Raw genomic sequence first — 13,305 nt, 5'->3', positions numbered from 1 at the left:
TTGAGATAAAAATGGTTGCAATGGACCTTCAAAAATCCTTGAGATCTGAATTAATTTAATCAAAAGTTCAGTTAACAATAGAATTGACAATTATAGAATTCAGTCAGGAATAATAGCACTAGCGCAGCACTAATCCCGCAGCAGGAATGGTGATTGTTCTTGGCTTGTGAGTTCCATTCAGACACTGCTCTTCATGAGGTCATAAGCTTGAGCCGTGTCTTCATCCACACAAGCCAAGGAGGTTCCCTTCCAATGAGGGGTCAGTGTCATGTCCACTCAGATGGAGCGAATCACTACTACATTATAAGCTAGTAGGATGGCCACCAGACAAGATGGTAGCCACCATCTGTGTTACTTCAGGCTTGTCCATTGGATTCTTGCAGGGATGAGAAAGGATCACTTTCCTGCCTTCATTCAGAACAAAGTTAGCGCCCACCTGAAATCATATCAGAAACGGAATTATAATGAGGACATGGATTATACAAACCTATCCCAAAATAATTGGGCATTGTATAAATCATTTTCTTCATAGAAAGAGGAAATGTGTTTAATGTATACTGTATCTTAAGTAGGAATATATTTTGATTTGTTAAACACTTGTTTGGTTACTACATGTTTCCATATGTGTTATTTCATAGTTTAGATGTCTTCACTATTATTCTACAATGTAGAAAATAGTACAACTAAAGAAAAACCCTTGAATGACTAGGTGTGTCCAAACTTTTGACTGGTACTGTATGGTGACTCACTTTCCACTTCTGGCATCTGTGAGGAGCGTATCAGCACTCAGGTTCTGTGAGATTAGGCCTCCTGTGAGCTGCTTGTCAGTTGTCTTCAGCTCAGTGTCTATGTGGTCCAGAAAGGCATCCCATTCCTCCTGCAGGAGCACACACCTATTACATCTCCATTACATATGTATTACAACATCTCTCAAGTCATGCCAAAAGTTCACCTGATATCACAGATAACAATAGACCATTGTGTAGAATGGAAGACTAACCTCCAACTGCAGGAGCTCCTCTACCTGCTCTTGCACCTTGGCATGGCTGGTACAAAAATTGGGGGAGAGAAGTGTCATTGTCAAAATGTATTTTTTCTTCTCCTAAAAGAATAATAGATAATAACAATAGATGATGGATCCCCATCATATGTTAGAAAAGGTGATTGATAATGCCAAGTGGAAGTAATCAACATTTTAAAATGAATAGATTTGATGGACAGTTTCATTATTTTGACCTTCCCACAGTTCAATGGAAGAGGAAGCATAAACTCTAGCATAGTCTATTAGCTAGAAAAGTATATTGCTGTTGTACAGCAAATTTTCGGCAATATTTTTTTTTTTCTTGAGCTGAGAGAAAATGTTGCACTTTTGAAGCACATTTCCATGAATTCCAAATAGTTTGGCATTGAGCTGAGATACATTTTATTCAGTTTTAAAGCTAATTTCCTGCAATTTTATCCATGGCTAGTGCTGTATTCCTCTGCTCAAACATTTTAACAAAATCAATGGCATGTGCCCTGAATGCCTGTTTCTTTTTTTTTGGGGGGGGGGGCTCGCTGACTGTCTAGCTTTTATTTGATTGTTAGTTCTCAAAGATTAGGATAAAATATATATACTGTATATAGTTCAATATCTTTACTGCCTTCTATTTGATTGTTTTCCTTCAAATTGACACTGAAATAGTTTTCCATCTGGAAAATTATCACTGAGACAGACGGCACGCCTAAAAAAAATTTGTAATTTACACTATATTAAAGGGATAGTTCGAGATTTTGCAATGAAGCCTTTTATCTACTTCCCCAGACTCGGATGAAGAGGAACAGCTAGCATGCTAACGTTCCAGTAGACTTCCAGTCATTGCGCTAACGCTAGAGACATACAAATTATATTCTGTTGCAGGTGGCGATACACTTAGGTTGGAGTCATTAAAACTTGTTTTTCAACCACTTCACAAATTTCTTGTTAACAAACTATAGTTTTTGCAAGTCAGTTAGGACATCTACTTTGTGCATGACACAAGTAATTTTTCCAACAATTGTTTACAGACAGATTATTTCACTTATAATTCACTGTATCACAATTCCAGTGGGTCAGAAGTTTACATACACTAAGTTGACTGTGCCTTTAAACAGCTTGGAAAATCCCAGAAAATGATGTCATTGCTTTGGAAGCTTCTGATAGGCTAATTGACATCATTTGAGTCAATTGGAGGTGTACCTGTGGATGTATTTTAAGGCCCACCTTCAAACTCAGTGCCTCTTTGCTTGACATCATGGGAAAATCTAAAGAAATCAGCCAAGACCGAAGAAAAAAAATTGTAGACCTCCACAAGTGTGGTTCATCCTTGGGAGCAATTTCCAAATGGTTGAAGGTACCACGTTCATCTGTACAAACAATAGTACGCAAGTATAAACACCATGGGACCACGCAGCCGTCATACCGCTCAGGAAGGAGACGCGTTCTGTCTTAGAGATTAACTTACTGTGGTGCGAAAAGTGCAAATCAATCACACAACAACAGCAAAGGACCTTGTGAAGATGCTGGAGGAAACAGGTAAAAAAATATCGACATCCACAGTAAAGCGAGTCCTATATCAACATAACCTGAAAGGCCGCTCAGCAAGGAAGAAGCCACTGCTCCAAAACCTCCATAAAAAAGCCAGACTACGGTTTGCAACTGCATGGGGACAAAGATCATACTTTTTGGAGAAATGTCCTCTGGTCTGATGAAACAAAAATATAACTGCTTGGCCATAATGACCATCGTTATGTTTGGAGGAAAAAGTGGTAGTGTTAAAGGTGGGTGTAGCTGGTGCATGGAAGTCAGGCGCAGGAGAGCAGAGATGAATGGACAAAGCACTTTACTTAGGCAATCATAATACAGAACCCAACCGCGTCACAAAAACAAATGCCCACAGAACAATTGAGGCAGCGTACAAAGTACAAAGTACCGGCTGCCACAAAGCACGGGTAAAACAAAACCCGGCGCAAACCAGCCAAAAGCGTGCCAACCTTGACAATAAACAATACCCCACACACACATGGAGGGAACAGAGGGTTAAATATACATGTTAATTAGTAGGAGATGTAAACTAGGTGTGCAGGAAGACAAGACAAAACAAATGGAAAATTAAAGGTGGATCGGCGATGGCTAGAAGACCGGCGACGTCGACCGCCGAACGCCGCCCGAACAAGGAGAGGAACCGACTTCGGCGGAAGTCGTGACAGTACCCCCCCCTCGCCCGATGCCTCGAATCCAGTATGAAGCGAACAGAGTACGCCGGGGCCCCCTCGATGTCCAGAACCTCCCGCACCTCAGACTCCTGGAGCGTGCCAGCCACCACCGGCCTGAGGAGAGACACATGGAGCGAGGGGTTAATACGGTAATCGGGGGGAAGCTGTAACCTGTAACTCACCTCGTTCAGTCTCCTCAGGACTTTAAATGGCCCCACAAACCGCGGACCCAGCTTCCGGCAGGGCAGGCGGAGGGGCAGGTTTCGGGTCGAGAGCCAGACCCGGTCCCCCGGTGCGAACACCGGGGCCTCACTGCGGTGACCGTCTGCGCTGGCTTTCTGGCGCAGCACGGTGCACTGATGGTGAACATGGGCGGCGTCCCATGTCTCTTCTGCGCGCCGGAACCAGTTGTCCACCGCAGGAGCCTCGGTCTGACTCTGATGCCAAGCAGTCAGAACCGGCTGATACCCCAGTACGCACTGGAAGGGGGAGAGGTTAGTGGAGGAGTGGCGGAGCGAGTTCTGGGCCATCTCTGCCCAGGGCACGAACGCCGCCAACTCCCCCGGCCGGTCCTGGCAATAAGACCTCAGAAACTTACCCACATCCTGGTTCACTCTCTCCACCTGCCCGTTACTCTCGGGGGCAAAACCTGAGGTAAGGCAAATCGAGACCCCCAGACACTCCATGAACGCCCTCCAGACCCTTGAAGTGAACTGGGGACCCTTCTTTTTGGAGAAGGCGAGAGCCAAATCGGCATATTCAGGGGGAATGCGCACGGTGGAGACCTGGTCTGGACTTTCCACCGTAGTAGCACCAACGGAAACCCCTAAACACCTCCCCGAGCACTCTCGTGACCACCACGTGAGAGCACTCCGTTGCCATGAAACAGTGGGGTCATGACAGGCTAACCAGGGTAGGCCTAGCACCACGGGAAACGCAGGAGAGTCAATGAGAAAGAGACTGATTCTTTCCTTGTGACCCCCTGCGTCACCATGCCCAGGGGAGCGGTGGCCTCCCTAATCAACCCCGACCCCAATGGTCGACTGTCTAAGGCGTGAACTGGGAAGGGCACAACCACTGGAACAATGGGGATCCCTAAACTATGAGCGAATGCTCTGTCTATAAAATTCCCAGCCGCGCCTGAATCGACGTGCGCCTTATGCTGGGAATGCGGGCAAAACTCAGGAAACATGACATGCAAAAACAGGTGTGCAACCGAGGGCTCTAGGTGAGAATTGTGCCGACTCACCTGGGGTGACGCTAGAGTGCCCTGCCTGCTGCCTCGACCCCCAGAGGAACCAACTCGACACCAACCGGCAGTATGCCCTCTACGGCCACAGATGGTGCACGCAAAGGCCCCTCCTCCGGCCTCCTGTTCCATCCTCCTGGGGGATGGAACCAACAGAGCCCGATCTGGACGTCCGCGGGTAGCCAGCAGGTTATCCAGCTGGATGGATAGGTCCACCAGTTGGTCAAACGTGAGGGTGGTGTCCCTGCAGGCCAACTCCCGACGGACATCCTCGCTCAAGCTGCAGCGATAGTGGTCGATCAGGGCCCTGTCGTTCCATCCTGCTGCGGCGGCCAGGGTCCGAAAGTCCAAAGCGAACACCTGTGCGCTCCTCGTCCCCTGCCGCAGGTGGAAAAGATGTTCACCCGCCGCTCTACCCTCGGGCGGGTGGTCGAAGACTGCCCAGAAACGACAGGTGAACTCCTCAAAGTGGTCCAGCACCGCATCTCCTTCCTTCCACACGGTGTTGGCCCACTCCAGGGCTTTCCCCGAGAGGCATGAGACGAGGGCGGACACCCTCTCATGGCCCGAAGGAGCCGGGTGGACGGTCGCCAGGTATAACTCCAACTGCAACAGGAGTCAACAGCCGTCCCATCGTACAGTTCCCACTGGAACTGGGTGCAGGGGGAGCGAGTAGTGGAGGTCCCTGTTGTGCTGGTGGAGGTGCTGGAGGAACTCCCTGTCTCTCCCAGCGGTCCATTGTTTGGACGACGCGATCAATGGCGGCGCCGAGATGGTGGAACATCGCTGCGTGTTCCTGGACGCGCTCCTCTACCCTAATAACAGGGGCACCTGCTCCTGCTGACTTCATCAAAAGGTAAGGTATTCTGTCAATGGTGGGTGTAGCTGGTGTATGGAAGTCAGGCGCAGGAGAGCAGAGATGAATGGACAAAGCACTTTACTTAGGCAATCATAATACAGAACGCAACAGCGTCACAAAAACAAATGCCCACAGAACAAGTGAGGCAGCAAAAGTACAAAACCCAAGTACAAAGTACCGGCTGCCACAAAGCACGGGTAAAACAAAACCCGGCGCAAACCAGCCGGAAGCGTGCCAACCTTGACAACAAACAATACCCCACACAGACATGGAGGGAACAGAGCGTTAAATACACATGTTAATTAGTAGATGTAAACCAGGTGTGCAGGAAGACAAGACAAAACAAATGGAAAATGAAAGGTGGATCGGCGATGGCTAGAAGACCGGCGACATCGACCGCCGAACGAACAAGGAGAGGAACCAACTTCGGCAGAAGTCGTGACAGGTAGGCTACCTCCGTCCCAGTTTGAAAAGCCTGCTGTAGGCTACAGCACATGCAATTCACTCTAGGGTTTACAGATCACAGTCAATATTATTTTATATTCATTGCTATTCCCTGTCTATTGCTATTTTTGGCTCACTCTGCATAGTAGTGATGGGCATTCTGGCTCTTTCAGTGAGCCGGCTCGTTTGGCTCAGCTCACCAAAAAGAGACGGCTCTTTTGGCTCCAAAACGGCTCTTCAAAAAATATGTTTTCTATTTTTTCAAGTCAAACAGTTTGCGATAGTTTGACCTGAATTGGTGTTAAAACTATTCTAATTAAATTATTAAATGAAATCATACTCTACCTTAACCACAATGTGTTTAAAAATGCATTGGTTTGTTATGAAAAAGAATGCTATTACACATGTTCATTTAAAGGATAACATTTTAATGTATATAAACAAAGTGCATATAAATGTAACCATTCAAAACAAATACAATCTGAACAACATAATAATAGAATATTGCACCATGTCAAAGAAAAATAAATAACAATGTGCAAAACTGCAGCATCCCACTTAAAACATTAAATTGGTCCCTTTTTTCTCTCTCTTCTTTATTGCCATGTTATAACCAGCAGCACACAGCAATGCTGACAATATTTTGCTTTTATGAGAGATTTGCATTAAGAAATGCAAGCTGCCTCACTTTCGAGGGGCTGATGCGGTTTCTTCTCTCAGTAATTATTTGTCCCGTTTTAGAGAAGACCCTCTCAGAGGGAACGGATGTGGCCACTATGTAGACTCTATGGAGAGAGGGGCTCCTCCAAATAGGATTGGACCTCCATTATGGCATCTGCTGAGGGATTCCTTCGTGCTTCAACCCCAGTTGCTCTCTCGTCAAACAGCAGACGTTTGTGGCACTACTGCTGGTGCTTCTGCTCCATCTGGTCCCTCTTCTTCCTGTTGCCCTGGTGCCTGAGCCAGCTCCCTGCTGCTGAGATTATTATTTGAAGAGCATCAATCGCTCTGGCATCACTGAATGCTAACTTCTTAAACTGGTGGTCAAGTGCAGCGGTTTCTGATAGCACGTGATTATATTCCATTCTGTGGAACTTTCTGTCCATTGATGAACATAGGGTGTCCATCAACTCTGTCACATTTGCTTCTCTCTGGTGGCTGGCTGTGATTCGCTGCCGACCCTTACACAGGAGTATCATTTTTGAGGCTGACTCATAGCTGAAAAGAGAGAACAGTAACTTATTAGTTCAGGTTCATGTTTTGTCTACTGATGTCTGAGGCCTTCTGCTCAGGATTCACAAACCTGCCACCTATTTTTTTTTCTTAAAAACATGTATTTTAAAAACCCTACATTCTTTTCTTCTGCTCATATTCATATATAATACTGGATTAAATAATGATGTAGTAATAACTGCTTACTCCTCTCTCCACTGATCTCCACAGTGACCTGCTCAAAGGGTTCCAGGACTCTGCACACCTCCTCCAACACCTCCCATTGCTCTTGGGTCAGAGCATCAACAGGTGCATTGACAATGGCCAGGGTAGAGATGATGGCATCCTTTGACTCAAGAAACCACTTCAACATATAAAATGTTGAATTCCATCTTGTAGTGCAGTCTTGTTTAGGCCTCAGCTCAGGCATCCCCATCTGGCGTTGTGTAGACTTTAGTTTTTCAGCACCTAGTGTGCTCCTGTGGAAGTATTCCACAGCTGCTTTCACTTTGTGGAAAGCACTTTGATATCTCAAAGTGCTGTACAGAAACCCAGCCTAAAACCCCAAACAGCAAGCAATGCAGGTGTAGAAGCACGGTGTCTAGGAAAAACTCCCTAGAAAGGCCAAAACCTAGGAAGAAACCTAGAGAGGAACCAGGCTATGAGGGGTGGCCAGTCCTCTTCTGGCTGTGTTGGGTGGAGATTATAACAGAACATGGCCAAGATGTTCAAATGTTCAAAAATGACCAGCATGGTCAAATAATAATAATCACAGTAGTTGTCGAGGGTGCAACAAGTCAGCACCTTAGGAGTAAATGTCAGTTGGCTTTTCATAGCCGATCATTAAAATTATCAATACCGCTCCTGCTGTCTCTAGAGAGTTGAAAACAGCAGGTCTGGGACAGGTAGCAAGTCCGGTGAACACGTCAGGGTTCCATAGCCGCAGGTAGAACAGTTGAAACTGGAGCAGCAGCACGGCCAGGTGGACTGGGGACAGCAAGGAGTCATCATGCCAGGTAGTCCTGAGGCATGGTCCTAGGGCTCAGGTCCTCCGAGAGAGAGAAAGAAAAAGAGAAAGAGAGAATTAGAGAGAGCATACTTAAATTCACACAGGACACCGGATAAGACAGGAGAAGTAATCCAGATATAACAGACTGACCCTAGCCCCCCGACACATAAACTACTGCAGCATAAATACTGGAGGCTGAGACAGGAGGGATCAGGAGACACTGTGGCCCCATCCGATGATACCTCCCGACAGGGCCAAACAGGCAGGATATAACCCCACCCACTTTGCCAAAGCACAGCCCCCACGCCACTAGAGGGATATCTTCAACCACCAACTTACCATCCTGAGACAAGGCCGAGTATAGCCCACAAAGATCTCCGCCACGGCACAACCCAAGGTGGGGCGCCAACCCAGACAGGAAGATCACGTCAGTGACTCAACCCACTCAAGTGACGCACCCCTCCTAGGGACTGCATGGAAGAGCACCAGTAAGCCAGTGACTCAGCCCCTGTAAAAGGGTTAGATGCAGAGAAACCCAGTGGAGAGAGGGGAACCGGCCAGGCAGAGACAGAAAGGGTGGTTCGTTGCTCCAGAGCCTTTCCGTTCACCTTCACACTCCTGGGCCAGACTACACTCAATCATATGACGCACTGAAAAGATGAGTCTTCAGTAAAGACTTAAAGGTTGAGACCGAGTCTGCGTCTCTCACATGGGTAGGTAGACCATTCCATAAAAATGGAGCTCTATAGGAGAAAGCCCTGCCTCCAGCTGTTTGCTTAGAAATTCGAGGGACAATTAGAAGGCCTGCGTCTTGTGACCGCAGCGCACGTGTAGGTATGTACGGCAGGACCAAATCGGAAAGATAGGTAGGAGCAAGCCCATGTAATGCTTTGTAGGTCAGCAGTAAAACCTTGAAATCAGCCCTTGCCTTAACAGGAAGCCAGTGTAGGGAGGCTAGCACTGGAGTAATATGATATTTTTTTTTGGTTCTAGTCAGGATTCTAGCAGCCGTATTTAGCACTAACTGAAGTTTATTTAGTGCTTTATCCGGGTAGCCGGAAAGTAGAGCATTGCAGTAGTCTAACCTAGAAGTAACAAAAACATGGATTCATTTTTCTGCATCATTTTTGGACAGAAAGTTTTAGATTTTTGCAATGTTACGTAGACGGAAAACAGCTGTCCTTGAAGCAGTCTTGATATGTTCGTCAAAAGAGAGATCAGGGTCCAGAGTGACGCCGAGGTCCTTCACAGTTTTATTTGAGATGACTGTACAACCATCAAGATTATTTGTCAGATTCAACAGAATATCTCTTTGTTTCTTGGGACCTAGAACAAGCATCTCTGTTTTGTCCGAGTTTTAACTTTTAATTGGTACTCATCCAGGATCCGGGAGCACCCTCATCAGTAAAAAAGCTGACTAGCATAGCCTAGCATAGCGCCACAAGTAAATACTAGCATCTAAATATCATGAAATCACAAGTCCAAGACACCAGATGAAAGATACACATCTTGTGAATCCAGCCATCATTACTGATTTTTAAAATGTTTTACAGGGAAGACACAATATGTATTTCTATTAGCTAACCACGATAGCAAAAGACTCAACTTTTTTTTCCCACCATTTTTTTACTGCATAGGTAGCTATCACAAATCCGACCAAATAAAGATATAAATAGTCACTAACCAAGAAACAACTTAATCAGATGACAGTCTGATAACATATCTATTGTATAGCATATGTTTTGTTCGAAAAATGTGCATATTTCAGGTATAAATCATAGTTTTACATTGCAGCCACCATCACAAAATCTCACCAAAGCAGCTAGAATAACTACAGAGACCAACGTGAATTACCTAAATACTCATCATAAAACATTTATGAAAAATACACAGCGTACAGCAAATGAAAGACAAACATCTTGTGAATCAAGCCAATATTTCAGATTTTTTAAGTGTTTTACAGCGAAAACACAATATAGCATTATATTAGCTTACTACAATAGCCAACCACACAGCAGCATTGATTCATGCACGTTAGCGATAGCGAATAAACCAGCAAAAGATATTAAATTTTTCACTAACCTTCTCAAAACTTCATCAGATGACAGTCCTATAACATCATATTACACAATACATATATGGTTTGTTCGAAAATGTGCATATTTAGCGGCACAAATCGTGGTTATACAATGAGAATAGTAGCCAAACTGCAAACAAAATGTCGGGAGAAATCTTGGGAGAGGCACCTAATATAATCAATAACTAATCATAAACTTGACTAAAAAATACAGGGTGGAGAGCAAATGAAAGATACATTAGTTCTTAATGCAACCGCTGTGTTAGATTTTTAAAATTAACGTTACTACGACATACAGCGTGCGTTAAAGCAAGACCGCACTGAAATTAATGGCGGAATAATAGTTTAACATTTTCAACAGAAATACGAATTAACATCCTAAATAGTTCTTACTATTTGATGAGCTTCCATCGGAATCTGATGGAAGTTTGCAGCCATCCACTTCCTTATGTCTAAAACACAGGCTTCTAGCGAGGGCAATTTTGGGGCTTCACCATGTTTCATTGAAATGTACAGCTGTGTGTCATCTGCATAGCAGTGAAAGTTAACATTATGTATTCGAATGACATCCCCAAGAGGTAAAATATATAGTGAAAACAATAGCGGTCCTAAAAAGGTACCTTGAGGAACTCCAAAATTTACATTTGATTTGTCAGAAGACAAAACATTCACAGAGACAAACTGATATCTTTCCGACAGATGACATCTAAACCAGGCCAGAACTTGTCCGTGTAGACCAATTTGGGTTTCCAATCTCTCCAAAAGAATGTGGTCATCGATGGTATCAAAAGCAGCACTAAGCACGAGGACAGAGCCTCGGTCTGACGCCATTAAAAGGTAATTTACCACCTTCACAAGTGCAGTCTCAGTGCTATGATGGGTTCTAAAACCAGACCGAAGCATTTCGTATACATTGTTTGTCTTCAGGAAGGCAGTGAGTTGCTGCGCAACAGTTTTTATGTTTTTTTTTGAGAGGAACGGAAGATTCGATATAGGCCGATAGTTTTTTATATATTTTTTTTTATTACTGCCACTTTTAGTGAGTTTGGTACACATCCGGTGGATAGAGAGCCATTTATTATGTTCAACATAGGAGGGACAAGCACAGGAAGCAGCTCTTTCAGTAGTTTAGTTGGAATAGGGTCCAGTATGCAGCTTGAAGGTTTAGAGGCCATGATTATTTTCATCATTGTGTCAAGAGTACTAAAACACTTGAGTGTCTCCCTTGATCCTAGGTCCTGGCAGAGTTGTGTAGACTCAGGACAACTGAGCTTTGGAGGAATACGCAGATTTAAAGAGGAGTCCGTAATTTGCTTTCTAATGATCATGATCTTTTCCTCAAAGAAGTTCATGAATTTATTACTGCTGAAGTGAAAGCCATCCTCTCTTGGGGAATGCTGCTTTTTCGTTAGCTTTGCGACAGTATCAAAAAGAAATTTCGGATTGTTCTTAGTTTCCTCAATTAAGTTGGGAAAAATAGGATGATCGAGCAGCAGTGAGGGCTCTTCGATATTGCACGGTACTGTCTTTCCAAGCTAGTCGGAAGACTTCCAGTTTGGTGTGGCGCCATTTCCGTTCCAATTTTCTGGAAGCTTGCTTCAGAGCTCGGGTATTTTCTGTATACCAAGGAGCTAGTTTCTTATGACAAATGTTTTTAGTTTTTAGGGGTGTAACTGCATCTAGGATATTGCGCAAGGTTAAATTGAGTTCCTCAGTTAGGTGGTTAACTGATTTTTGTCCTCTGACGTCCTTGGGTAGGCAGAGGGAGTCTGGAAGGGCATCAAGGAATCTTTGGGTTGTCTGAGAATTTATAGCACGACTTTATATATATACACTTTGCTCTAACATGGTCTATGTTATTAAAATGCATCCAAATGCTACTGTGCTTCCGACTCATTTTCCAGCTGTTGTTTTCACAGCTGTCCTTCCTCTCTCTCCTAGGCTGCTAAGTGTGTGACTGTGAGTGAGTTTGCTCGGCCCTCCCTCACGCATCTTTGGTTCATTGGTTGACACTGTGTGTCTGATTGACAGGAACAACAGGAGATGCGCTTAGTTGTTTTTTTTTTGGGGGGGGGGGGGGGGGGGGGTCGTCCCAATGTGCCAAGTTTAAAACATTTTTTTTTTTTTTAATTAACAACAAATCAATACAGAAAGTACATGAGGGAACACAAGTATATATAGATTATATACAATGGACTAGAGAGGCTGTTAGTCTGAGCAGACAGTTAGAACGAATGTGCGTGCACTTGAGCATTTCGGCCTATATTATTTTATTTATTTTTTCGTTCTTTGAATTAGTTCATTCTATTAATTTAAATCTTTTGCTTATTCATAAATTATTTTTTCTATATTTTATAAATAGTGTAATGACCTGACCAGATCATAAATGAACAATCGTCCAGACAGAGGATTGAGTTTGCGAATTGACGGTTTATTAAACCAACTTTACACAGGCTACTGTTTGGCCGTAGCCCACGCCAAATAAATGACAGATAACCCACAAGCCAATCGTGACCTTCTCTTGGGAAGCCCAGACATAAGAGAGAGAACAAAGGCTAAACCTGGTCTTAACTTCCAATGCTCCATCCCCCTGCCCAACCCCCCTCCACGCCACTCCGCCAACCGCCAGGATGCCCGGCATCAGAACATTACAGGCATTCCCGTGATTGGCAGATAGCAGGTTGATTGACATGTCGGACCCCGCGAACACTGGGTACTGGTCAGTACAACACAACCACCTACTAGCCTAACACATAACACACAGCTGTCTGTGCGGGTCGCTACAATAGTTCGGGCTCTTCTGATATGCGAGCCTCGTTTGAGAACGACCCATCACTACTGCATAGGTTAAATGTGACAGTAGCTAGCGCCACAAGATAGCTACAGAAATATCGGTAGTATACTGTACCCGCTGCTTCTTTCTTGCCATTTTCGAGTAGATTTCTTCCCATAGTATACAAGCCTGGTAAACCATAAATAAGAGTATCCCCTGCCTCACTGATATCTTCAGCCATCTCTGGGAACTGTCAACCCCCTCCAGCAAAGCAGAAACAGTAGTGTTAGCTGCAACTGTATTGCAAGCAAACAAACCATATCCTATTCGGCTTATCAGAAACATCACATGATTTGGCTAAAGTCATGGTGGTTTACAGTATTTAGGAGCACTTGTGCAACATCTGCTGACCTGAATGAAAGTACAAGCAAGATGTGTTTGAAAGGGG

This window comes from Salvelinus fontinalis, chromosome 20 (assembly GCF_029448725.1).
Source record: "Salvelinus fontinalis isolate EN_2023a chromosome 20, ASM2944872v1, whole genome shotgun sequence".
In the NCBI taxonomy this organism is placed as follows: domain Eukaryota; kingdom Metazoa; phylum Chordata; class Actinopteri; order Salmoniformes; family Salmonidae; genus Salvelinus; species Salvelinus fontinalis.
Note: the sequence above shows the minus strand (reverse complement) of the source record.